General features: G+C 41.1%; 1 protein-coding gene across 7 annotated transcripts in view; it reads left to right on the top strand.

Annotated features, from left to right (window-relative positions):
• ANKRD6 (ankyrin repeat domain 6) overlaps positions 1 to 26,068 on the top strand; it is an 83,580-nt gene that overhangs the window by 22,471 nt on the left and 35,041 nt on the right. For 5 of the 7 annotated variants that reach the window (XM_053939674.1, XM_053939680.1, XM_053939679.1 and 2 more), the window contains exon 3: positions 18,286 to 18,427. The exons of 1 other annotated variant lie outside the window; for it this stretch is intronic. The gene's annotated coding sequence lies outside the window, so the exon portion shown is untranslated. The remainder of the gene's footprint in view (positions 1 to 18,285; positions 18,428 to 26,068) is intronic. One more of the 7 variants, XM_053939676.1, reaches the window with a different exon arrangement.

Raw genomic sequence — 26,068 nt, 5'->3', positions numbered from 1 at the left:
CATTCACACAGTGTTCCTTTCTTCCTGAAAATAAGTGGCTGAAGCTTGGGGAAATCAGAGGTACCTTTTGGCCAGCAGAAATTTTTGCCACATGGATGATTTTATAATGTACCCTAAAAAAGTCTTCAGAAAACAAATCAGTGTTTTTTTTATTTTTATTTTTTTAATATGCTGTTTTCCTAAACATGTGCCCTGATTCATTGTGTAAAAGGATCCTGGAGAATATTCCTTAAATAAACACACCCCTTGTTTGTACATATTTATTTGTATAGACTGTATGAAGAGTCTGGCTTGCTTTGTGCTGGGCTGTGGAGATTTTGCTGTAACATGACTTAAAGGAAACAGGTATTTCAGAAACATTAAGGATTTTTCAAACTTTCAATCTTGAGTTAGAGTCCGTTTCAAACTTCTGTTGTAAACTCCTTGTTTCAGGGTGGTTTTTTTTTTGTTGGTTTATTTGGGGGTGTTTGTTTATTTTTGAATTCCTTTGTTTTTTCCTTCTCCTCCCTTACATCATTTCCCCCTACTCTCTACTGTCATTATGTTCCTTCTAAGAAATTTAGCTGGGTGTAGATGGTAGTCCATTCTTGCAGTACCACTGGTATGTCTCAGTAAATCTGGAATCAATGTCTCAAAAGCTTGTAAACCACAAGTGTAAGAAAATTAAATGATTCTCTCAACAGCACAGAGAAAGCCTCTGAGACTGGAATATAGATACATATTCTGGTCACATCACCGGACCGTGCTTCTTCTGTGTCTACTTGCTGTTTTGTCTGTCTGACCTTTTAATCTTTCTCATCCCATTGCTCTCCTAATTTGAGTCTTCTCAAACAGTCCAGGTTGCTTCAGGCCTGGCCACTCTGGAAGTGCTTTGGTGTACGTGTTCATCTGGCTCTCCATAATGCTTTCCATCATGGTTATAACATAGGCAGGACGCTGCTTCTTCTGGTATCATACATATGCTCAATAATAATATCGTGGGATATGGATATGCTGCTTATTAAGAAAGACTTCAGAGTGTATAACTGCTGTTGTCTATGGAGAATAGGGTCTTCAGGATTATTTCTGATTTATGTAATTGTGGACACCATTATATTTAGAGATTGAATGTTACCTGAAGTAGAGAAAGTCTTTTTGACAGTTTGTTGAAAATCCCCTGGTGTCTCTAACTGTACTGGACAAGTGATGTGGTGCAGCCAGTAGGGGATTATGCTAAATGGGAAATGCACATTTTGCTTTAATAGTCAAAGTGCAAGAACACCTTATTCCACTGTAAGAAGAAAGGCAATTGGCAGCTTGCTAAAGGAGGTTTTCATATTTTTGAGATTTTAATAGTGGTAAATACAATGCTCCTGTATGCTGAATGCTTCTAGTTGTGAAATAAAAGTCACACTAAAATGAGTTTTCCCACATAAAGGTGATTAAAATTTATTTCTGAAACGGAAAAGCTGTTTAGCTCTGTAGAAAGTGGTGAGACCTGTGCTGGTATGGAGTAAACACTGGAGAGGTTCAGCACTGGGACTGTTTCATCTCACTCAGTTTCCCATTAACAACTGCAAGTGCTCAGCTTTTCATGTACATTTTTAAAGTAATTTGGTTAGCAAAAATGAGATGATGTAGAAGTTGCTTCTCTCAGAAAACTCACTGGTGAGTTTTACTGTAGTTTAATATGGTCTAGTGGTCACATTCAAAGTGAATAAAGTAAGAAATATACATTATCAGTTTTCATACTTCATTTAGTCCTATTTTTGAGGTGAAGAGATTGGGGGGAACATGAGTAACTCTGATAAGTTCTTTATCAAGCTATGCTAAAATAATTAAACATGGGCTACTTTACAACAACATCACTTTATTTTTTATGTCAGTTTAATAAAGTTGGTTTTAAATCACAATCTAAGTCACACTGACGTATCTTATTCAATCAAAAGAGCCTTTGATTCTTCCTTTGCCTGCTAGAACCAACAGTTCTCTAGCCACTACTAACATGTCCAGCCTGAGAGGTACGTTTTGTCCTTCAGCACTGTATTCTTTATTTCCATTTAGGTTTTGGTTCACTGTGTCTAACAAGTGGTTTCCTCCAGTATTCCTGCTTAGTCAGTTCATTCCTATTTTTGCATTTTTAGAGTTGATTTTTCCTGTGTAAATGTGGAAGTTTGCACTTTATTGATTGCATCCTCTTTGTTCCTGACCATTTCTGCAATTTGAAATGACTTTGAAAAGTGACCTCTCTCTAAAGAACTTGAAACTTTCCCCATTCTGATGTTAGAGACAGATTTCACAAGTGTCATGTCTGTTTCCTTGATCCCAAATGGGACTGTTGAACAAAACTGGACCCAGCATATGCATATTAGGAGCCTATCAGAAATTTCAGGACAATTTAATAAAGAAACTTTCAGAGATGACTGCTGAGCTATTGATTTTCTACACCGCTGGGGCACCTAGCTTGCATCCATAGGTTGTATTTTCTTAGTTCATGTGTCAGTGTCAAAAGCCTTACTGAATTCAAGATACATACACTGCTCTTCTTTTTGCCTACTGAGAGGTTACCCTGTCAAAAAGGAATATTGCATCAGACATAATTTTTGATGATTTTTGTGCTGTTAGAGATTTTTTATATTACTTTCATTCTTGTATTCTACTTGTGGCTGCTTAACCATCTATTTCTGGGTGGTAAGGGCAGGGTGGCAGTTTGTAATTCTTTTAAGTTTTCTTCTTTTCACCTGACAATCTTCACCTTCCTTTGTAGAATTTGTCTATTTTCTCTCTTCTCAGCAAGTTTATAAATAAAAACCTAAACAGGTGTGGGACATTGGTTGAGCATTTTAATTGATAATATTTTCCAGAATGTCCTGACCTCCCCCTTATTTTCTCTTATGGGCTTTCCTAGGTATAACAAGACAAGGCAGGAAAATGAGCAGGTATATTGGCTTAGCTGGACCAAAAAGCTCCTCCTCCTGGCCTCACACAGTGGCCAGAAGTGTATGGCTAGGGGCGAGAAGGAAGGACAACTGTCTCTCCCTTGACTCCATATGATCCTTCAATATCTATATCATTCCTTTTCTGGCTAAGATGGGGTTGGGTAACAGTGACCTAAGCTTGATTTCCTAAATTCCATAAATGAATGTTTGTGCTAGTTTCTGAAGGTAAAACAGTTCTTTTGCTACAACGTAATTGTTGCTGGATATTTAAATAATAAATGCTTATATAGTCATCAGAACTTTCTGGTAATTTTTCCTGATGTTACCCTATGACTGCTGTAGCTGCACTGTTCTTTTATTCTAAACTGTGGCATGACTTTGGAAAGGGTACCTGGCCTAGGGAATTAAGGCACCTAGTTATATATTGTGTGAGAATTGAATGACTGTAGCACTATTTTGGGGATATGAACATGGTTGCTGGTTAAGCAGCATTGTTTATATTTTAAATGAAAACAGTAAGCAGCTTTTAGGGAAGAGTGATGAAAGAAGGAGACAGACTTTGATGAAACAATAGGAGAGAAATATAAGGTGCAGGATACGTTGGGTGAACATATTGAAATCATGGTGCTTTGAGCTGAAGAGCTGTAAATCTGTGTAAATTTTAGAGATTAGTCCTTGAGATGTGAGTGTTAGAGTTACTTGTGTGTTTTATGAAGCTGATGATTGGGCAGATTAGGCTCTGCAAACACCTCACCAGGTCTAGGAATCCAACCCAATGCTTTATTTGCTTGTATCTTGCTTTCATCTGTGAATGAAAGAAGAAAACTATATAATTTTATTTCAGTGTTGCTTGTAGCGAGTCTGAAAGGGTCTGCTGTTTCCCTTGGTTGCTTTACTTTTCATTTTAGCAGTGTTTCAAACACCACTGTCTTCTCTGGATGTGTTGGAGGTCTCCATGGAGAGCCAGCATGGTCAGGATGGGCAATATCCAGCTCTAGGCTGCAGACTGGTATGATGCAGGAAACACTTTGGCAATTGTACTGAAGTGATGCATCTTCCTGAACATAATCCAAAACAAAACAAAATAACAGAAAGAAATTTTCCTTTCCTTTGGCACTTTTGCTGTAATGCTTACTCTGACATCACCTTTCCAGTCATTCATGTGGCATTCCAGGAGAGGCAAGACATGAATTCTAATACAAGTAATAAACAGGAGCTTTCCTTCTCCTCAAATAAATATGTAATTTAATATTGCAGGGACAGAGGATATGTTTTCTTTGGCAGGTAATTTTTAAGAGTCTTCCACACAATTTTTATGCTAAAACACTTAAGTTCTGTTACAGAGGGACATCCTTGCTCAGGCAAGAAAGGCAATCTTGTCATTCTCCTTGGGTTTGAAACAAGTTAGAAAGTAGATGAGGGAGGGAGGTTTACAGAGGCTCTCCCAGATTCCACGAGCAGGGAAATGTTTTGCACTAGCAGTGCATTTGGATGGGCACAGAAGAGGCCTGTGCTGCTTCAGAGGAGGCAGGAACATCCTATAGGGAAGAGAGGAAAGCAGGCTCCCAGCTCAAGGGATGTGAAGGCAAGGCTGTGCCATGGAGCTGTGCTGACTCCTGTTTTCTGATGCTCTGTCTCTGTCCTGCATGAGCACCACCAGTCATGTGGGGACCAGTGCCAGAACAAAATGTGGCCTCATCTGAGTTGCTTACAGGTGAGGAATAAGTGTGTTGGCCCATAATGTTGTTTACTCTGTTTAAATTTGTTAATGCATAATAATGTGAGAATTTAGCAAGGAATCCCATTCCTCCCCACTTCCCTCTGCATTGAGGCTGCTGCTCGTATTGTTTCCTTTCTTCTTTTCCTTCTTTCTCTTTTAATGTTCACCAGAAATGTGGAATAATGGAGTTTTACACTGCTGCAGCAAGTGTAGCACCTGCCATGTGAAATCTCTCCTTTTCTCTTTGAGTGAAAGCTTTAAGCAACACTTCTCCCAGGCAGAGATTAAGGCCTTGGAATTCCTGTCTGGGGTGGACATTTGATTAATACAGGGTCCTTTTATTGTCACCCTGCCTTTCTGCTCTTCCTCATTAGAAATCAGTGACTCTTCCCCAATTCATTCATGACACAGAGAAAAGAATGTCTAATGATACATATGAATACAGAAAATATATGGCATGCATTCAGCTAGTAAAACGAGCTATTTTCCCACATGGGGAGGGGATTAGGCAGGGGGGCATTTGTCTCCTGCAGCTGCTGGTAGAAGCCTCTGACAGATGGCAGTGCAATATATATATATATATATATATAGATATAGATATAGATATAGATATAGATATATATAGATATAGATATTGATATATATGCACATGCATGTACGTGCACACACAAGTAGGAGAAAGAAACACAGTTGCTGTTCATAGGTAATTTTGTTTTGTGTTTGTTTCAGTGAAGGGATCTGGTGGCCTGGAGTTGTGGGGGGTTTTGCCTTTGAAGGCTGGAAATAGTTTTGCTCCTGCAAGCTGCTGTTTCCATTAGCACTTGACAGCACTGTTGGATGGGGGAGGATTTATTTGCTGGGGATTATCCAGGGAGGCACTCCAAGGAGGGGTGTGGGGGTGTGTTTTGGCCGCAGCATGGTGCTCTGGGGACATAATCCTTCCCGTAAGGAATTGCACAATTTACAGAGATAGAAATGGGTATGTTGATAGTCCTCTCTAACCCTTTTAGCCCTTATCTCCAAGGTTTTCTCCACTTTTTAGTGATGTAGTCCTTCCAGACACAGACAGGGTGAATATGTGCATCAGTTCACCTGGGATTAGGGTTCCACAAGTGCTTTTCTGCTGTCCTCTCCCTGCTGCCCCCGAGCTGAGCAGCTGCAGGTCATGCCAGGGCTGGTATCTGGGGCTTGCTGCAGTTCCCTTCAGCCTGGTTGGGAGCACAAGCACAAGATCTGTGGTGCAAAGCCAAACCAAAGCCAAGCTCTCTTGGACTCATGCTTATCCTGTGCCAGGGCAGTGTAGAGGCTGCTGATGCAAAGAGAGGTGGGAGTTGCCTGGAGGAGACGTTTCAGGTCCAGCTGTTACTGGAGGGGATTTGATGGGGAGCAGAAGCTTTCTTCTGAAATGGCAGGATGGTTATGAGCAGTCTCACTGTTGGTGAGACCAGTGTGGTCAGGGCTTGCCTTACCCCTGGAGCTTGGGGCTGCAGGGTTTGGAGCTGGCTACAGCCTAGCTATAGGGATACATGCCCAGAGCAAAGGTGCCCAGAGCAGCAGGGTTACCAGGTTCAGTGTGATAGGTGGTGTTACAGAACAGAAGGAGGAGGGGAAAATCACCGTAGGTATCTATAAATCATAATGCAGAGTGTAGAAAGTAATGTGAATAAAACCATAAATATATAAATATTTTTGATATATATAAATGTATCATATATATATATATATAATTGGTAAGGAAAGTTTTGCTTTGCTCACCTTCTTGGTCTCCATGCTCAGCCCTGGTGGTCTTGTAGTTATGTCATTCAAGTTTCTGACAGAAATAAGGATCAAAAAAAAAGCCCCCAGCAACTGTAGTTCAAGATGAGTTCAGGTGAAATGAACATGAATGAGGCAAATGTACTTGGACAGGTGCTTTGTGAGTGCTTTCTCAATGGAAGATACTTGTCTGTCCACTGCTGTGGAGGTTCTGCCTTCAAAGTGTACTGGATCCGCTCCAAACCATGAGGTGGCAGTGGCCAGAATGTGCCTTCCTTTATCTTTCAGTTGGTTTTACTTCTGTTTTTAATGTTTCAGCATAGTAATTATCCCAGCACCTCCCTGAGAAGCTTATTCTACTGCTGTATAAATTGACCTGGTTAATAACTGTTTCAGTAGTAATTTTTTTAATGCATTGTTACGTGGGTACCTGAAACTGTCAGCTTTCTTTGGTAGTGGTGCTACAGTTCAAGGACCCAGACCTAAGACCTCATAGAGGTGTTTCCACAAGCACCTGTTCACTTTGTTTATGGAGGTATGTCTCCAGCACAGAATGAGCTTCATTCGTGCAGCTCTGGCAAATGAGCTGTGACACACTCTTAGTGATGATGCTGCTGCAAGTAATCAGCTAGAGGTTACTTTCCTGAATGAAATGCATTTAAATGGCGGGGAAGGAGAAGACTCTGGTTTATTTAGATTGCTTTTCCCCATGATATTTGAATACTGCAGTATGTAATATGAACAGTTATATACAAAGATTTTTTTCTTCATACGATACCATAAATCAAGAGAGAGTTTTAAAAAACCCAAATTACTTTTACTGAACTTTGCCTTTTCCCCTGAAGAGCCCAGGAGCTTAGAGCTGAATGCTTCAAATGAACATATTGCTCTATTTATGCTGAATAAAACTGTAGATTTTTATGCTGGATAATGTATCTCTGAGGCAAATATCATCACCTGATTTAGAGTCAGCCCTCTTTGTTTATGTTTTCATTCCCAGATCAGTGCTAAAGGAATAGTTACAAAACTGTTCATCAGAGGTTTTAATAAACATATTTGAATAGTTGCAGAGCGATTAAGATGTAATAACATGTTTGAGATATGTTTGAGGAATAACCTAGTGCTATACTAGCTGTTACAGAGCAGCTGTGTGTTTCTTCTCCTTACCAAAGAGGTGATAAATTAGGGTGTTTCACTGTGCAAACTCCATCCTTTTTCTTAGGTTCAGCTTCCTTTAAATTGACAAGAATGGGAAAATAAATATGATGAAAATAGGTATAATCACTCAAAATTCTTCATTCAGAGTGCATGAATATAAATTGGGGGTGCATGAATATAAATTGGGGGCACAGGGGTCAGTTTGGAAAAACAGAACATAAATTTACTCTGTAGTCTGTTTGTAACAGGCTCAAATGGTACCTGTTTAAAAAGAGAGAGCCTCTGAAGGAGCTGAGGCAGCAATGGCAGCACTCGCTCGCTCGCTGGCTTGTGCATGCAGGCGTGTACGGCTGCTTGTTTTTCAGACAATTGTGCCAGCGCTGTAAGAGCTCTTGTTTGACACGCCACCACTTGAGTGCACTGAGACTGGGCTGCTTGTTTCATCCCAGCATCTGGTGAGATTAAGTATTAGTGCTGCTGTTTAATGAACAGTGTGTGGATGTGCATGAGTATTCGGGGTTGTTTTTGTTTCCTCTGGTTTGTAGCCGACGGAGCTGTAGGGATGAACAAAGCCTTCCAGGCTGCCTACTACACAGATTAATTTACAGCTGCCAGTTTATATTAGTTGTTCTATTTATTCTGCTTCAGTGCTTTTTTGAGGAAAGGAGTATTTCTTAGTCAATTGTCTGGCAAAGAGAAAGGAATTCAAGAAATGTGAAGCAAACAAATTCGCGGTAATTAGACAAGCTTTTGGCAGATGAACTGTTTGCTCCCTTTTCTTATGATATTATGTTACACGGAAGGACTGAAGTTTGAAAACAGAATTTAAGTTGACATCTGAACTTTGTCTTTACTCTCCTGTTCTCTGCGTTGGTGATGCCGAGGCTTGATGAATGGCAGCTATAACCACGTCTCTTGTCTGCCTACTTAACGTAGCCCTACAGCAGGTTTTGACAGGCAGAGCAGCTTATGTCTCTTGTCTCTGCAGCTTTTATGATGCTGTAGATTTATCAGGAACCTCTAATGCTCTTTTTTTTTTTTGTTTCCCTGTAACTCTCCTTCTCTCTGTCTCTGTTTGCACTGGGTCCTGTTGCTGTGTGCTGACCACCTGATGCAGCCAGGGACTGCTGCTCTTTCTGCTGGAGATGTCCAAAGCTGTGCACAGCCCTGCACGCCCTGAGAGGCAGCTCTGTGCATTAGGTGGTTATCAGTGAGGGCACAAGAGAAATAGCCGAGAGTTTATCCAAGAGCCTTATGGAAATGTCTGAATATTGATAAGGCAGACTGACTGATGTCTTGTCTGTTTTCTAAAATAATTGCTTTGGAGGACTCAAGTAGTTCAGAAGGGGATTAGCTGGTTTACTTAGAGCAGGATCAGGCACACTGGGGCATGTGCTCTTCTTCCCCACCCTCAGTGGAGCCAGTCATTTGTTGCCCAAATTACAGAGCGTAAGATCAGACTGGGCTAAATACAATCTGGAATGATCCTGCACGGAGGGTTCCTTCTCCTGCTTCCCTCTGCTGGGTTGCAGGGTGGGGAATAATGCATTGTTGGCCTCTTTGGAAATCAAGTGGAAGCTAGGAAGACAAGAGACACCCCAGGTGCTAAGAAGAGACCTGTGGGGAACCGGAGCTGCTGCTCTCAGGACCCCCCAGCATCAGGGGAGCTCATTCTCCACTGAGGTGTCCCTGATGAACTCTCAGCTCTGAGCGAAGGCAAGGAAGTGAAGTCTCTGTAATTCACTCGTAAACCTTGGCAGGTAGCAATTAGAGTATCTTGTGTGCTTGGATGAAAGTGTCTAATGAGAGATCTATCATTTACAGAGGCATATGTACATATATATTTTTTTCCTCATGCTTTTTTTTTTTTTTTCCTCCTGAGAAGGTGGTTTTGCACAACTATTTTGCTTGATAGTAGGTGATTAGTAGCAGGCATGACACCAGTACTGTGATCTTTGCTTTCTTCTGTCTTGATTGGACTTTGACTTCGGAGGTTGCAGGTGTCTGTGACGATGGTGCAGGTGTTTGCTGTGCAATGTGCAGCTTCATTTGAGAAATGCTTTCTAGTCCTCTTTTGATCTTTATCCTTTTGAAGGTCTTTGAATTGATTTGGAAATACCCTTTAATGAATGTTTTTCTTTTAACTGTTTCATATCAGATGTTTCAAGTATATGTGTGCTCCATCAATATGAATTTTATTTGTTGACTGTGTCAAAAGTTACTTGATATGTCCTATATGAAACATTTCAAAACCTTGTTAGCTAATCATGTTGTTTTTAAGATTGTGTAGCAAAGTGGAGCTGGTACTGGATTTCTTCAAAGTATACTTTGACATACAATGGGTACTTAGAGTTAAACATAAAATTAAAAAAAACCCTTCTAAATGCACCAAACCCCAAAACAATCAGTGAGTTATCAGAAAGCAAAATGTTACATGTGGATTTTTTTTCTTATAACAGTCTTTAAAGTGGTTCAGAATAATTATTACAACCCACTATTTTTCATCATTTTAATTGAAGTATCATTCCCTCTATAAACAGCTCTGCACAATATTGAGAAGTAGCAGTTGTATTGTATAAAAAATACACCAAACAATTCACTGCTTTTTAATACTTTTCTTTGTCCTGAATAGACATTTGTGAAAATATAGTACTTTTTGGTTACAAAGTAGGACTGTCAATTTTTACTGCAAAATTTATATTTTGTTGCAAGTGATTGTGTCTTTATTACCAGAGGTGCCAAGCTTTCACATTTTTATAATTACATGTAAAATTAGTTCTTAAAATTACATCAGTTCCTCCCAATGCCTCACTTACATGCCAGTTAAATCTGCTGCTCAAAAAAACTCTTAAGGAATCTTCTTTCTGGACATAAAATCTCAGGGCACGTTGGGTCATTTTCATAAGGTATGAAGCTGAGTGAAATGTTTCTTTTTTTTTCTGTTGCAGTTGTGGGAGGTTTTATTCCTGGGTTGAAATGGCAAAACATCAGTCCAGCCCATTTAGCTGCTGGTAGGGATTAGATGTTCAGAATTATTTGCTCTGTGGCTGGGGTGGGTTTACAAGTGTGCTGCTTTGCTTTGGTCACATCCAGTTCCTCTGCCATGGACTGCAGCTGGTGACAGCCTGGGTGGCTCTTGGCTGCTGCACTTCTCCTTCTTAATGACATGAGAGCCCAAATATGGGATACTCTTATGTAATATTTTCAGGCAGTATTTTCCTTCTTGATTTTGATACAAACAAGAAGACCAATCAAATGGTTTTTACCTTAATTTGTGGAAAAATATATGGACATTTAAATTGCTTTGCTATTAAATCACTGGTTTTTGTTTATGGAGTCACTTTCAGTAATTCCATATGGTTCTATTTTGTCAAGGAAAATTTATTTCTTGTTTTTTATCATATGCATTGTTTTATGTTACAGTTGAATAAAGAATCAAATTTCTTCATTACTACATGCCATACAGCAATCCTGAGTAGATGAGAGAGAACTAGAGTATATCTCAGTACCTGGCTTCTTTATTCCATGTAGTTTGTGCTGCTTTGGTAGGCATCTAAAATCATCACACTTGTTTTGATTATTATTAGAAGTGGAAAAGTCTGACAAAACTGCAGAGATACTTGGTTTGTTTTTTTTTTTCTCTTTCTCTTTCATTCTGCAAAAACATTTATCTGTTTTTTTCTATTACATCACCTAAGTCAACAGAGGCTTCATCCTTGTCTGTGTGTGAAAGGGAAATTGCCCTCCTGTGCAGATGAGCAGGGAACAGGAATCAGACAGTATCTCTGTTAAGCTTCTTTAAACGTTTAGTAAGAGTTTAGAGTAAAACCTTTGACAAATGTTGTGGTTGAAGACCTTCACATGAAATGATGGTATGGGTTTCCTGGTTTTCTTTCATGTGCATGAATGACTTAACAAAAATAATGGCTGTTGACTGTATTATAGAAATATATATTCAGAGTGTACATAATTAATAAGACCTTGAAAATAATTGGTGTGTATAAAAACTCACAGAACCCCACAAAAAGACTTTAAATTACATATATTATTTTCCTTTGAACATTTTCCTTTCAGCTCCTGACATTTTTTTTCTTTCCTTCTGCTGTTTCTATTGGAGCTTATTCTTAAGAGCACAAATAAAGCAGAAGGTGACTGGGATATTTTTAGGGTTTTTTAAAGATACCCAGGTTGTAGATATCCAGTTGTGTTAGCTGCTTTTGAACCTTTTGCCCTTTTTATTTGTGCCACAGATGGGAAGCAGGCAGTGTGCTGAGCAGGTATGCAGTCAGCAGCACAGCAGGTGTGCCTTCTGACAGACCTGCCTTGCCTGTCCACATGAACCTGTGCATCTGCTCTGAGCTAGGTTCTTATGCAAAGACTGGAAATGGTCAGTAGTGGCAGTACAGTGGGAACCACTGAATCCCATATTTGGGATTTCAATATCCAGAATTGAAATGGGACTAATCTAGTGCCCTCACAAACATACACAAAAAGTATGCTTTTAGTTTAAATTAGGTGAGGAAAAATAGTTCCTGTATTTGCTAATATATTTTAAACATGATTATTTGGAATGAATGTGAGAAAGTGAACAGGTCATTTTGCCAAGTCTTTCAGGTGTTAGTTGAAATATCAGACTACTCAAATTTGGACATTTGACTCTTAAACCAACCTGTCTGCCTGAGACTGTCTTTTAGGGAATGGAAAGAGGCATTTTTCCTCTGAAGGGATGTTTAGAATCTTCAAAATAAGTGCCTAGTGTAGACTGCCTTCTGTTTCTTTCTCCATAAGCATGCTGTGCAGTCATTGAAGAGAAAGGGTCTGGGCTACCTGTGGATATGTATCCCCAGTTCCTTGATTCTCCTGAAGGGTGGTGGTGAGGGAGAGAGGTGGGGCAGTGTGGCCAGCAGATTCTTCTGCAGGAAAAATCTAACAGCCTGTTCATTTGTTTGAATTAATTCCTACACATGGTGGTCCTAAAACTCCCCATCTTTAGAGAAAGCTAAGTGACATTTCATAGGCTGTCATTCTGTTATCTAAAGAGCTCTTCTGTTTTCATGTGGAGGGCACCTCATTCCCACGGTCATAGTGCTCCAGAGCCCTTTGTTCATCTTTGCCTCTCTTTTTGCCCCCTTTAGATGGAGGGGCATAAATCTCTTTGAAACATCCAGCTAAAATGTCAGGGTCCTTAACAAAACAGTGACATAGGTTCTTGTGCTCATCATGAAACTTTTAAACAGAGAACAAATAAATAGCCAGTGAGTTCATAAATGTAAAGATTTGTTTTCCTGCAAGAACCATAATGATTCTCTGGTGCCTGTGCCTTGCAACCTGTCACAATATCTGGTTTTAATGTGTGTGCCCTACAGTGGCTTTGCAGGTAGCTGAATTGTCCTTCCTTTGGCATCCCTAACTTTACATGGACTAAGTTCTATCTGCTTAAACTTCCCCTCTACTGTTTCTTCCCTTTTTCATTTGATTTTCTTCTGAAAAGCAGTAAAGAAACTAGCAAAAGAGAGGGAAGTAAGATATAATGGAGAAATGCCATAGTTCAGTTGAACCCATACTTGAAATAAGAGCTGTTCCTTTTACAATTCATATTTTGGAGTTGTATTGCAGGGTGGAAATCCCTGTTTACCTCAAAGAGCCTACATGGATTTTAATAACAAACACTGCACCTAGCAGAAAGAATTCTTCAGCATGCTGTGTTATAGATTGAGATCCACAGACTAAATATTCCAAGATCCAAAAAAGTAGCCTAGAGATTTAAAGCTGTTTGTAAATATGAACAATAATAAACCTTGTAGCTCTCTGGGTATCAGGAGTTGGAGTGAAATAATCAAAGTTAAGAGCAAATTCCCTGTGATATAATAAGGTCAAAGATCATACTTATTTTCTTCTTAAGGTTTTGCATATGTAAGGTTAGATATGGTGAAGGTGGCACCAGGAATGGCTTTGCTGCTTTAATGACACCAAAATGAATGGTGGTTAAAAGGTTCTGGGAATCCTGTAGCCTCAGATGGGAGCTAAGGGCTATAATGACAGTTCAGAAGAGTCTAGAAACAATCTTTAGCTCATTCTCTAAGAAGACAGAAGCCTTAACATAGCAAAATATTTTCTCTAAAGGATGGCTAGGTTATTGTTACATATGAGGTTTGCACCATCTAAGTAGAGGTGTGTGAAAATTAGAGGTAATATCCCTTTGTGGTCAGTGGAAGGGGCAAGAAAGCAGCTGGAATGCTCCTGTGCCTGCATTATAGTTGTTTGCCTTTCTCCATCCACGGTAGAAGGAAATTTAACTAAATCAAAACTTTTCCAATATTTAAGTTATCCAGCAAAGTGTATCCAGCATGTTGACTATTGCAAAGCTTTGTGAGGGACTTGTGGGTTCTGTGTTAACCTCCTGTTAAGAGAAAGAAATGGAGGGAGTGACTAATGTATTGCCTGTAAATAGTATAAAATAATGAGTGGGAGGAGCAGGGAATTGCAGAGAATTGGTTGAAGTCTCCAGGGTTTTGTCTTTCCCTTCCCCCTTGCACCTGGGTGGATCAATAGAAAGGGAGAGCAGTTGTGTAATGGCTTTTTTGCCCATCACTGTGTGCTGTTAGTTTGACACATGCAATTTACTTGGAAAAGCTTAAGTAGCCTTAATAACAGAAAGTCCCAGCAGAGCTGACACTAATGGTCTCCCCCGTTGTCAGTCTCAACAGAGAGATTAAGAACTGAATGAACAAAGAGACCCAATTACTGTCTCCCCCCTCTGGATGCTGCTGCATGAAAACAGGTGTGAGCTGTGGCTCTCTGCACAGACTCGGTCTCTCCGCCATGCCCTGGTGTGAGAGGGGTTTTTACTGTGCTCTCAGTTTACTGCCATTACTGAGGGCTGCTGCAACATCACCCAGTCCAGCTTTTTTTGCACTAAGAGTGAAGCCCAGTCATGCCCTGATAACGCACATTATTGAGCACCCTTCAGACATGCACCATCCAGTACACTGCGCTAAACCCAGCCCAGCTATGTCTACCATTTTTTCTACTCAGTGTTTCACAGCCAAATCATCTTTTCTTGGCCCAGGCTCTCAGGCAGGTAGCAGAGTGCAGCTCTGCAGGGTGTGCAGCCAGAGACAAACATGTCCCCACTGGACTGGACTTGCAGGAAGGTCTCAAAGGAAACAGAACATCTGTTTCTGCTTTTATCCAGAGCTTGGAGCAACTTGGTTAATAACAAAATATGAGCACTGTCTGTGAATGGCTACACACTACCCTTTATGAGTGTTGTTCCTCAAATATTAAGCACAGTGCCAGCTCTCTTTTGCCTCCCTTCACTAGGACAGGTTTGTGCAGTCAATCCAATATTCAGTTTAAAAAAATTGCTGCTGTGTGTGCTATAATTTTGTGTCTGTTTTTTTATGGCTAATATGTGGAAGGCTTTAATTGCAACTCATTCCTCAGTAAGGCTGGCCTTTTTTCAGGAATTTTTATCTTCTTCTGTTTCTCTAGCATGGCAGACCAAAGATTTCTCACCATTAGGAGATAAAAACATGTGTTTCAAGAGGACTCCAGGTGGGCTTTACCAACATAGGGTTTGATCGATGATGATGGACTGATTTTGAAAAATAATGTACCCCACCTTATTCAGTCTCAGTATTGAGGAAAAACATCATCTTTCAGTGAACAGCTGATTTTTGAAGATACTATCCTGTTGACAAACTGTTAAACCAAACCTGTCTCCCCTGGATTTAGAAGATTAAAACCTAGATAATAATTACAGCATCAGTATCAACATTGTCTAGCCTTGTCAGTCTTTGCTTTATAGCTCATTGTATTTTCCAACATCACTTAAAATACTTTGCCAAGTACACCAGGTGAATGGTGGAGCTCAACATATTTATATTTCAAAGGCAGTGAAATAGGTGCTTTGCATTTTATTAATTGACTGTAAGTATATGAACATTTAACTGATGTATATGAACATATTTCATTGATGGTTCTAGAGAGGAACAATTGCTCTTGTACAATATAATAACTAATATTTATGCTGCTAAAATATACCTAATATGCATGAAAAATAGAGGGTTTGGCTAAAACCAGGTTTGTACAGCTTTGTGTGTTTTTCTCTGTGCATACAGCATACAAAGGAGCACTGCACATCAAATGAATGCAATATTTAATCTAAAGTGAAATGCTTAACACTCATAGCAGCAGTTCAAAGATGAGGACAGCTTTATTAGTGTTTTAGAGTCACGCTTTCTTAAACTAGAATTCTTGTCTTACTGTGGATAATTAAAGTTTTGTTGTTGATCTCCAGCGATTAAATTGGCTCCCTTATATAGCACAGTTACAGTGTTGGTTCTTTAAGTGATTTGTGCATACATCAAAAATTGCAGGGAGGGGGAAAAAACTGTTAATAATCTTTATAAACAAAGACTTGCATGACTGATAAAAACAGAGGAGTATATAAACTTCCTATTCCTGCCGAAACAAAATTTGAAATACCGCCTCCTTAATGGACTGGAGCGCATTTTGGGAAATATCTCTGTATTCCTTAAATCATATGCACTAAGCAAATATGACAGTTTATAAAGAAGTACTAATTTATTATAAATATTTACTCTACAGCCCCAGTGATGTTTTTGACAGTATGGGCTTGTCCCTGGGAGATTCCCTTTTTTCTCCCTCCAGTTCTCTCTCAGTGTAGGAACTCAGCAATTGTTTTGAAGAGAATACTGGCAAAAGAAGCTTTTTCATTGCTTGTACTCTCTTCTCCTTTCTTAGAAGCCTTTCATTCTTCAGCAAAGGCAGAAGTTCTTTGCCTGCCCTCCTTTGCTAACCCTTCCACTTGCCCTGATGATCATGTACAATCTCATACCATTTCACTGCTTTTTCAGCTCTTATTATCCACCCTCATGTCTCATTCCTCTGGTTTTGCAAGCAGCATCTGAACCTATTCCATCATGAAAGAAGACCAGACCATCACCAATTACATTTGCTCTTCCAGATACCTTCTGCAATTCTCTTCTCCCCCTTACTGCTCAATGTGCTGTCAGTAGTTGTTGGTGGTACAGTGACTTTTCCAGTCCAGCTTTGCACATTTCATTCTGGGCAGTGTCTTTCCTGACCTCTTCCTCCTCAAAGGTTACAATGTGCGCTTCCTCCTCAGCCTCACATCAGCTGTCATCTCTTGGCAGTCTCTGATGTTCTTGAAATCCTGCCCATGCTTTTGTTCTCTGATCTCATCCAGGACATTGGGTAGCATGCCTGGGCTCTTAAACTGTTCACGGCATTGCTGCTGGATCCCTCCTGCACTCTCTGCCACTCTGTCCAATTGCTGCTGTTTGATTTTCCTCACAAATACAGAACAGGGATCTATTTCACCTTTTGGACCCTTTGAGTTTCAGATTGTGAGTAGTCTTTAACAAATAATGTGTAAATTAGGAGCATGTTACGTTAATTTCACACCGCAGATACTATTTGCCAGATAGACTATTTGTATTGATATGGAGTGACTTCTGTTAGCATGCAGTTTTCAAAGAGTACAGGTAAGAGATAAGATACCCAAGTGAAATCACACTAGCTGTGTCCCCAATGAACCTACTGAGGTGAACAGAATGACACAGCTAATCAAATTATCTTCAATTAGACTTAATTATGTTTTGCATGAATGTTTGTGGTTTGTTTTTGTTTGGTTTTGTTTGTTTGTTTTTTTTTAAGAACCTTCTATTTTTCCAGTTTGTACATGAAATTATAAGAGCACATAACCTATGGAACTTTTACCACCTCTGAAACATTTTAGGAACCTGATTTCAGAGTATACCATTTATTCCTAAACTGAAGTAGCATATAAGTTCACCCAAGCTGTAAGAAGGGATGATCTCTGCAGATGTCTGTCCAAGTTCCATTTCTTGATTCTCACTTTAGGGTTATGTCTTTTTGCACATCATCTTGAATGTGACTGTTGATAGTCTACCTGTAGTTTAAATACAGTTTATTTATTTGGTTATTTATATTTCAATTGGTATTTCCAATTAAAATGAAACAGCAAGGTATATTCACAGGTCAGTGACATTGTCATTGACAACATAGTCAGTAAAACAGTACCAAAAGGTCAAGTCACAGACATAACTAGTGCTTATTTTTCCAATGCCTGTATGGTTTTGTACTTAAACACATCTGCTTATCTGAATGTATTAGGAAAAAGGATAGCAAAAGCAGCTAAATTATGTGTTGATTTTAATTAGTAGGAAAGAGGGATGGTAAGGTCTTCCAACAGCATTTTCTAATTGAAGTCACTGAACTGGCATTTCAGCAATGATTTCTGCTTCAGAGATCAAGACAGGTTATTTATCCTTAGCAGTTTTCAGCTTTCTAAAGTTCATGCAGGCCAAGTGACTTCCATCATTCATGAACACTGTTGTGAACTTGTCCCTTTCCTGATTTTATTGATTTGTCACGTGGTTTCTGGGAAGAAATTAAGGTCTCTGTTGCATTTTCTTCATCCTTACAAAGCAGTGAGAGCTGCACAATTTTATTTTCAGAGGTCAGTTAGTGGGAGCCAAACTGGACAGCTGTGGTTGGAACTTGTTTATAATGGGAAGTGGGTGTATAAACCTCAGGAGGAAACGCCTGGGTTTGCCCAGGTGTATGCAGGCAGCTGAGTACTGCAGAAAACACTGGTATTAAATTTCTGTGTTTCTCTGTCTGCTGTGATTCTCCATTTATGATGTGTTTCTCCTCACCCAGGAGCAGTGTATACAGACTTGCTGTTGTTGTCAACACTGGAAAGACTGAAGCTGGCATCTCCATAGTCCTTCTCCAGAGGTTGCCTTGCAAGACACAGCTATAAAATGTTCATCAGAAAAAACTGAACTGTAGATCTTTAAGAGTGAGTAAAAAACAAATGCGACCTTTCCGAATTTTTGTCTAAAATGTATAAAAATAATGCCATGGATTTTGTGTTTTAGAAATACATTCCAGCTCGTGGGTAACTAGGGATTGTGAAGAGCTTGGGCTGAACCTGTGGCACTGGGTTATGGTATTTATGTTACACTGCTGTGTTCTTTGGGGTGTGTGGTTCCTTGCCTCCTCTGCTGTCCTTGTGCACCTCTGTTGAGCTCCGTTTTTGAGGACCAGTGGCTTGAGGAGTGTCAAACATGCCATGGAAATGGGATTTCCCTGAGGAGGAGGCTAGTTTAGCTAGCTTGAATTCTTCAAGATAAAGTCACAGACTGTCCCCCTAGGAAGCCCCATCCTCTGCGCAAGGAGGGGCTTTCCATGCACCAAAGTGTTTCATTGTTTCTGGAAAACAAGGCGCTCTCAGTGCTGGAGGACTAGCTGGTCTTGTGGGATCACTGACTAGGGCTTAGAAAATTAGACCCGAGAGTGTGATGTGATTTCTGAAGTCCATGCAGAAGATAGTTCATTACTGAGATTGGTACTTTCTGCACTGGTTCATTTTTGTATTTCTTTTCCAATCTGAGTGTTTTCCCATGGTAAGTTATAGTGCTTGCTTCAGATGATTACTCCAGCTCTTTGGTCCCACTGTCCTCAGCTTCCATGATGGACACCTCTGATTGAAGAGGTGAGTGAGTTATTTGAGAACTATGAACTGTCAGTGTCCAAGGAGAGTCTTTTCCCTCATAAAGCATCCCTCATTATCATGCTATCACCAGTGCACTTTCTGGTCTCACCAGAGATTTTTCCATTGAGATAATCCCTGCACAGCTGTCTACTGTCACCCTTGCAAGCCAACAAGAAAGCACGATCAGCTATGCTATCAGCATGAAGATATCTTCAAGTCACTAGCACAATAAGTAAAGCAACAAAAAATGTAATCTGGTGTGATGCATACAGCCCATAGAATGTGTCCAAAACACCTTATTTTTTTAGCTTTATTTTTAAAGTTATTTTTATCACCCAGACTTGTTTTTCTCAAAGATTTGACTTATTTAGGTACTTTGTATTGTGGGATGCTGCTAATGAAAGTAGTTGCTTTATTCCTGAGGGGACTGCGGCATGTTGTAAAACGGGATGTAACAATCCTTTAATAAAATACAAAAGGGTTTCCAGGTAGATACATTTTCTGTTGCTGCCTGAAATGTTTGTGCGTTTTGGTTCTGCAAGTTATTACTGCTTCTGCCCCTCCTGCTTGTGTAACTGCAGAGAAATGAGTGTTAAAACAGGACCATTGGGCTCGTCACACTCCATTGTGTTCTTCTTGGTGACCCCGGTTTATGAAAAATAGAAACAGCATTTAACCCTCAATTCACTAATGGGGTGGTGGGACAGAAAGGACCTCTAAGCAGTGTGGGAGGGTGGAATAGGGAGGAAATGCAGGAACTTCAAAAGGAGAAAAAATCCACAGGGATTTAGCTTCACTAGGTCCAAAATCAAGAGGATTAAACTCCACTGAGTTGAGTGGCAAAGCACTACACTGTAAGAATGGATCTCTGATTCCTGCAAGGCAGAGGATTATTGTTTAAGCTGCAGAAATAAATCTGAGAATTTGGAGTGTGCTGGGAAGTGAATTTGATCTGTCTGATGCAGTTGCAAGGAAAGGCAAAGCCCAGTTCCAGGGCTCTGGGATGCAGAAGTTGATCTGTAGAGGAGATCAGAGGGAATTATTAACTGTGTGGTCGTCATGACCTGAAGGGTTAACTGGCCTAAAGGACCGTGGGGGGGTTTCAGGGATTCTGTAGTACAGAAGTGCTCCCAGGGGAAGACCAGGAAAGTAACAGGCAGAGTCTCACATCAATGATGAGCCTTGTCACGAAGCTGGGAGTCAGCCAGACATCCCTAATGAGGGGCAAAGAGTTTGTCTAGAAGATCTTGTGGAAAGTTCGTGCGGGGAGCTCAACCTGTGTAGGAAAACCACAAGCAGCGCAGGAGATAAGCAGAGGATAAAGCTCCAGTTTGGGTAAGAAGTAAGTCCTTTCTATGGCACAGAGACTTTAGAGGGTGTACAACACAGTCACCTCAGCAGCCAAGAGGTGCTGTTAATTTCTGGTTTTCAGCTGGACTGGGAGAACCAGTAGATGATGATGATGATTTCTCACATCTCAGACCACTGTTTCCTGTTCTTGCAGTTGGAACAGCCAATGGCAGTTGTTGGACCTTATTTTCTCAGTATGTTTTCCCTTTTTTCCACCTTTCCCACTTCTTTCACCTTTTCAGATGATAAGTTCCTTGGTTTTCTACTTCTGGATGGTATCTCAGGATGCCTCTGGACACCCAGCTGCCCTTCAAAGATGCTGACTGCTCTTCTCAAGGATGCTGCTGTCCCCCAGGCTCACAGTCCAGCAGGCATTTCCTCCTTCAGCACACATATTCTGCTCAGTATTTGTCTCCTTGCAACCAGGTTGCACTTCAGGGCTGCTCACATCAAGAGCCCTCTGCAAATATTCTGTATAGTTTTGCGTACCAAGCCTCAAAAGAACTATGTCAGTGGATTAACGAGCAGATAGCTGGAATAAGTTATCTAGAGGGGAGTAGCAAAGAAACTCCAGTGTTTTATCTAGACAAGAAAGCAGTGGAAGAAATGGAAGAAGGGAAGGGGACAGGGTGATCTTCCATGCTTCATTGTGTTTGTCAAATATAGGAGATAAATATGAGGTATGATTTTGATAAACCAGCTTATTTTGTGGGGAAGAGAATGTTGTAATTGTCTGGGGTGCAGTACTGACAGTACTGAAATCTCTGTTCATTGCCCCAGTTTCTGTGCCTTTACATGCCTTCACATGGTAGTCCAGTCAAATTGCTGAGACTGCTGACAAATGCATCCTTTGATATGTGTTGGAATAATTTTGTCATTTATGAACATCTTTGCACTACAATTGGAGTAGAGACCTTCTGTGGGTGTCATGTGGGATCCTGCACAGCCAGGAAACAGCAGTTTTGGTAGCTGACTTGACCTGGCTACCAAAGCAGAATTGAGCCCATGGTCTCAAGAGGAAAAGCTTTGCCACCTTCAGCTGCTGCTGCAGGTGTAACCCAAAACACTGAGCACCACGGGAGGTGTGCAGCATGGAGTCTTTGTGTACTGCATCAGAAAGTCTTTGCTGTCTTTGTCCTAAACTCATGGATAGGATAAAGTCGCTGAACCTACACTTTTCTCTCCTTATTATGATCTCCTCAGAGGTGATTTAAATTTGCTCCCGAGTTCTTTCACGTCTTTTGCAAAGTCTGCTGAGGTCAGAGAGAGCCCTCTGGCAGACTCAGCAAGTTTGGGATCTTCCCTAAAGTGGTTCCCTGTGTGAATCAGATGCAGCTAATTTATCTCATCAATAATGTTTTTTTCTTGGGAGTTACAGCCAGTTTCTCAACAGCAGCACTGGGACATCAGTGCATGGGTTTAGGAAATGAGAATTACTGTCCTAGCTGTGCTGACTGGTGGGGTGATTCTGTGCAAAAAAATGTGACCTCCACGTCTGCTTCCCAGCTGTGTTCAGTTTCTCTCACTTGCTTGTTTTCCAGGGTATGCCAAATCCCTGGATATTTGTGCTTCCTCTTGCTGTTGCAGTACCCTGTGGTGGGAGGCAACCGGAAAAATTGTGATCTCTTGATGATCATGGTGTGCACCATAACAGGGGCACACAACTCTCTGGGGGTTGCAATGGTCATATTCAGCACTTCCATCCATGCTTGTCTGAGTACATCTTTCTCCCACCCTGGCCTCTCCATCCCTAAGATTTCATCCACTGGCTTTCAGCTTGAGCCTTGTTAAGCTTTTAATTGACACACTGCCTGCCAGACTCTTGCTCTCATGCCAGAAGGCAAGCAAAATTGAGGGATATTGTGCCAATATCCAAACATCTCATGTACTCGCTTTGTCTCCATGATTCAGTGCTGAGCTAGGTGGCTCTGGTTCACCTACCTCTCCACATCTCCCAGTGCTCTCCCAAGACATCAGCTGTGAGGGTACAGGAGGGGCTGCATCATCGCTGCTGGCAGCTCCTAACTCATGTTTTTCTTGAAGAGGAGGAACATCTCCAGTGCTCTTTTGCCAGCTGAAAAATATTTTGAAGCTGGTAAATGTGTTCTTTTCTTCTCTCCTGTATCAGCCAGAGCATTTCCTGATCACTGCCTGGCTCCACATCTTTAATAGTGTGTATAAAAGATAGGATCGAGCTCAAATAGGAGTTTGTGCCTTGATGCTGGTTGGCATTAGATTACTGTAGTGGTGTTTTCTGGCCTTGAAAAAAAAATCTGTAAGTGTAGGAATTAGTTTTTTCTTGAAATTTTCTGGAGTGTCTTTTGCAGTATTAACCTGGGTTACTGTTATATGCTGTCTGGGAGGGTGTGGGGCTGCTTGTGCTAGTAAGGAAAAGGGTTCAGGTCATACATGGGCAGGAGGAGACCTCTGCACCAGCACTCTGCCATGGCAGCAGCAGGGTCCCCAAACTGAATGACAGATACTGTCCATGCTGAACATAATCTGAACCCTTGCAGCAGAGGACATGCTTTGGGATCAGAAAAGGAAGAACAGCAGAGAAGGAGAGGGAGTTGGTTGTGGAAAGGGTTATGGCACTTTCTGCTCACAGTGAGTTCTTGCAGTCAATTTAATTGGGTCCTGCACAGAAGGTGACAGTGAGGGACAGTTCTCCCTTCCAGAAGCCCCACTGTGTGTGACAGTAACATAAAATCCCACTCTCCCATGAGCACAGCCATGTGTCTGCTTCGTTCCCAAGGTTAGGCTCTGGCACTTCTGTTAAACAGCAGTCAGCTGGAAAGATCTCCTAACTGGTTTTATGCAAATGGGAGCAGATATGTCATGCATGTGTGTTTGCACACTGGCACTGTCCCCTATCAAACAATAGATATTGTTTTGTCATGTAAATAGTGCTCAACTGACAGGGCTTTCTGGGAGTTGAGCTTGCTTGTACTGAGTGGTTTTGACATGTGTGTATGCAGGTGCTGAAAGAGTGGGGAGTAGCAAAGCTGTGGAACTTCAATGAGATAAGTCAAATAAAGCCCCCAAATCGTGTTATATAGAAAGTGGTAAGTATATAACTTGTGTGTTGCATAAGGGAGGTCAGGCTACACGGCAGAGAGGTAAAACAATTGTTCTTGTACAAGATTAGTTATGTCTGAGCAATGACTTGAAACTGCCTCTGATCTTCATCACTGGTCTCCTTGTGCCCGTGCCTCTCTCCAAGAGCATTCTGCCTGGCAGGTGCAGCTCTGGAGGCTGGTTTTGATGGTACCACGGCATAGCCTGAGAACTGCCAGGCAGCTGAGGATTTACACTGAGTGCAGCCAGCAGTGGAGGTGGACTGGACAAAGCAGCTGGGGAAGCTGTCGCTGTCTGTGCGCGTTGGTCACCAAGCAGGGCTGGCTGTCGGTCCGGCTGCAGGCGGCCACCTGCAGCGGAGCAGTGACATCAGTCAGTCTGCTCTGGTTGTGGTGGGAAGCCTGATGAGCAACTGTCATGCAGATGCTCCCTGGGAGGCTGCTAAATAGTCATTGTTGAAGTAATTACTAGCAACAAGTGGGGAAAAAAAAAAAAAGAAAAAAAACAGCTCAGAAAATGTTTTCAGATGTCCCAGACAGTGGTGATACTTAGGGTGATGAATCTGCAACTATCCGTATGAAAACTGAATGATTGTACTTGCCACAATAAAATATGTAATGAAAACAGTAAAATCCACTCCCACCCCTCCTCCCCGAGACTCAAAGTCTATGTAGATGCCCAGTTCAAAATGTTGGTTGGTATAAAACCTAACTCCAAAAATAGTATTGATGATGTTGTAAAGGAAAGAAGAAAAGTGTGAATCAAAAGGACATTGTTCTCGACCTGGTGGGGGGCTTTACTGTTTTCCAGATGAAGCTTCTGCTGGCTTTCACAATTACACCTTTGACTGATTTTTAATTGTCTTTTGGGGCAGGAAGGGGTGAGAGGCAGTGTCCTCCCTTTAGCAAAATACATATTTTTCCTGAATAGTTTATACTGGATCCATGATGAAACTAAAGAAAAGTCACTGAAAGGGAAGCAGTGCTGCATGTCTTGGACAAACCCTTTTAAAGTCAGCTGAAAGAAATGGCAGATATATCAGCATCCTGCAGTAAATGATAAATGAGTTCCAGGAAACCCACTCTTTCTAATGCAATAATCCACTCTGCTGAATAATGCTGTTATTCTAAAGTGAATACGATTTTAGTGTTTACGTCATATTTTATGTATGACAAACTGCTTTGCAAAAAGGCTGGACAAGAAAAAGAGCACTTTATAGATTTTATACTGTTATGTACTAATAAAAAAGGAACCCATTTTGCTGTGAGAGTCAAGCAAAGAAGAGATGAGCAGTAATTAGATGTAGGAAATTTTCTTAGAAAGACTATTATTATGAATTAGTAGCTTTTATCTACTCTCCCATAACAAAATGGTCAAGTTCCATATCTTAATATTGGGGTATTCCAAAATAATTTAGATTAATTTTATTCCATTGTTTATGTTGAATAAAATAAAGCTACGAGATGCTGAGATTTTTTTTCTTGGACCATAGGCTCCCCAGGGCAGTGGTCACAGCCCCAAGCCTGCCAGAGTTCAAGGAGTATTTGGACAATGCTCTCAGGCACATGGTGGGATTTTTGGGGCCATCTTGTGCAGAGCCAGGAGTTGGACTCAGTGATCTTTGTGGATCCCTTCCAACTCAGGAAATTCTGTTATTCTATGATTCTATTCAGCATAATTCTATTTTGTGATTCTATTCAGCATATTTTCTGGTGATAAACTAAAAAAGAGAATTTGGGATCCCTTGCAGAAAACTGTGGTTCCCTTCTTCTTTCTTTCCCCTTTCATCTTGTGCCTCAGCACACATGGAAACTTTGTGTTAGCTATATAAGCATTCTTTTATTCAAATACTAATTTAACTTAGTGATTGCATTGAGAATGACCTGTGCTCTGGCATGTCATCTTTGCCATTTAGCACAGGGAACTTCTTAAAATTGATTAGCTCATAGCTCCTAAATCTTTCATAGTTTTGGCTTTTTTCTCTTCCCTCAGCAAGGAAGCTGCTGGCTTTAACCCTTTGCATGAATTTAGGAGAGTCTATCGCTTAGCCTTTCAGTAGCTGTGATGTTTGATGTTTCCTGGACTGTCCTTTGGCTTTTGAAAATCATCATTCCTGTGCTTTTTTTGTCACTGACGTGCAAGCACTACGGCCACTGAAGCAGCCTGGCAGCAGTTTGGAGGGGAGGGAGCTGGGGAGGGGAAAAGAGCAGAGAGTGTTTTTTGCCAGCTATGCCAGTTGCACGGGAGAGAGGACAGAGCTGGGAGCTTTACAACCCTGCCACCGAGCAGCCAGCTGCCCACCCACAGGCTGCTGTGGCACCCCAGACAGACAGACAGACAGACAGACAGACATCTCCTAAGTGTCCGTGGGGCAGTGTGGCTCAGTGAGCTGAGCATAATCCGTGGGGATGCAGCTGGACCTCAGTGCCCGGGGATGGTGCCTCGCAGCTGCCGACTGGGAACACTAATCCACAGCCAGCCTGTCCTTTTCCACACTCCACCGATGGGGTGAGCACG

Source organism: Vidua chalybeata, chromosome 3 (assembly GCF_026979565.1).
Source record: "Vidua chalybeata isolate OUT-0048 chromosome 3, bVidCha1 merged haplotype, whole genome shotgun sequence".
Taxonomy (NCBI): domain Eukaryota; kingdom Metazoa; phylum Chordata; class Aves; order Passeriformes; family Viduidae; genus Vidua; species Vidua chalybeata.
Note: the sequence above shows the minus strand (reverse complement) of the source record. Positions and strands in the feature narration are given on the sequence as shown.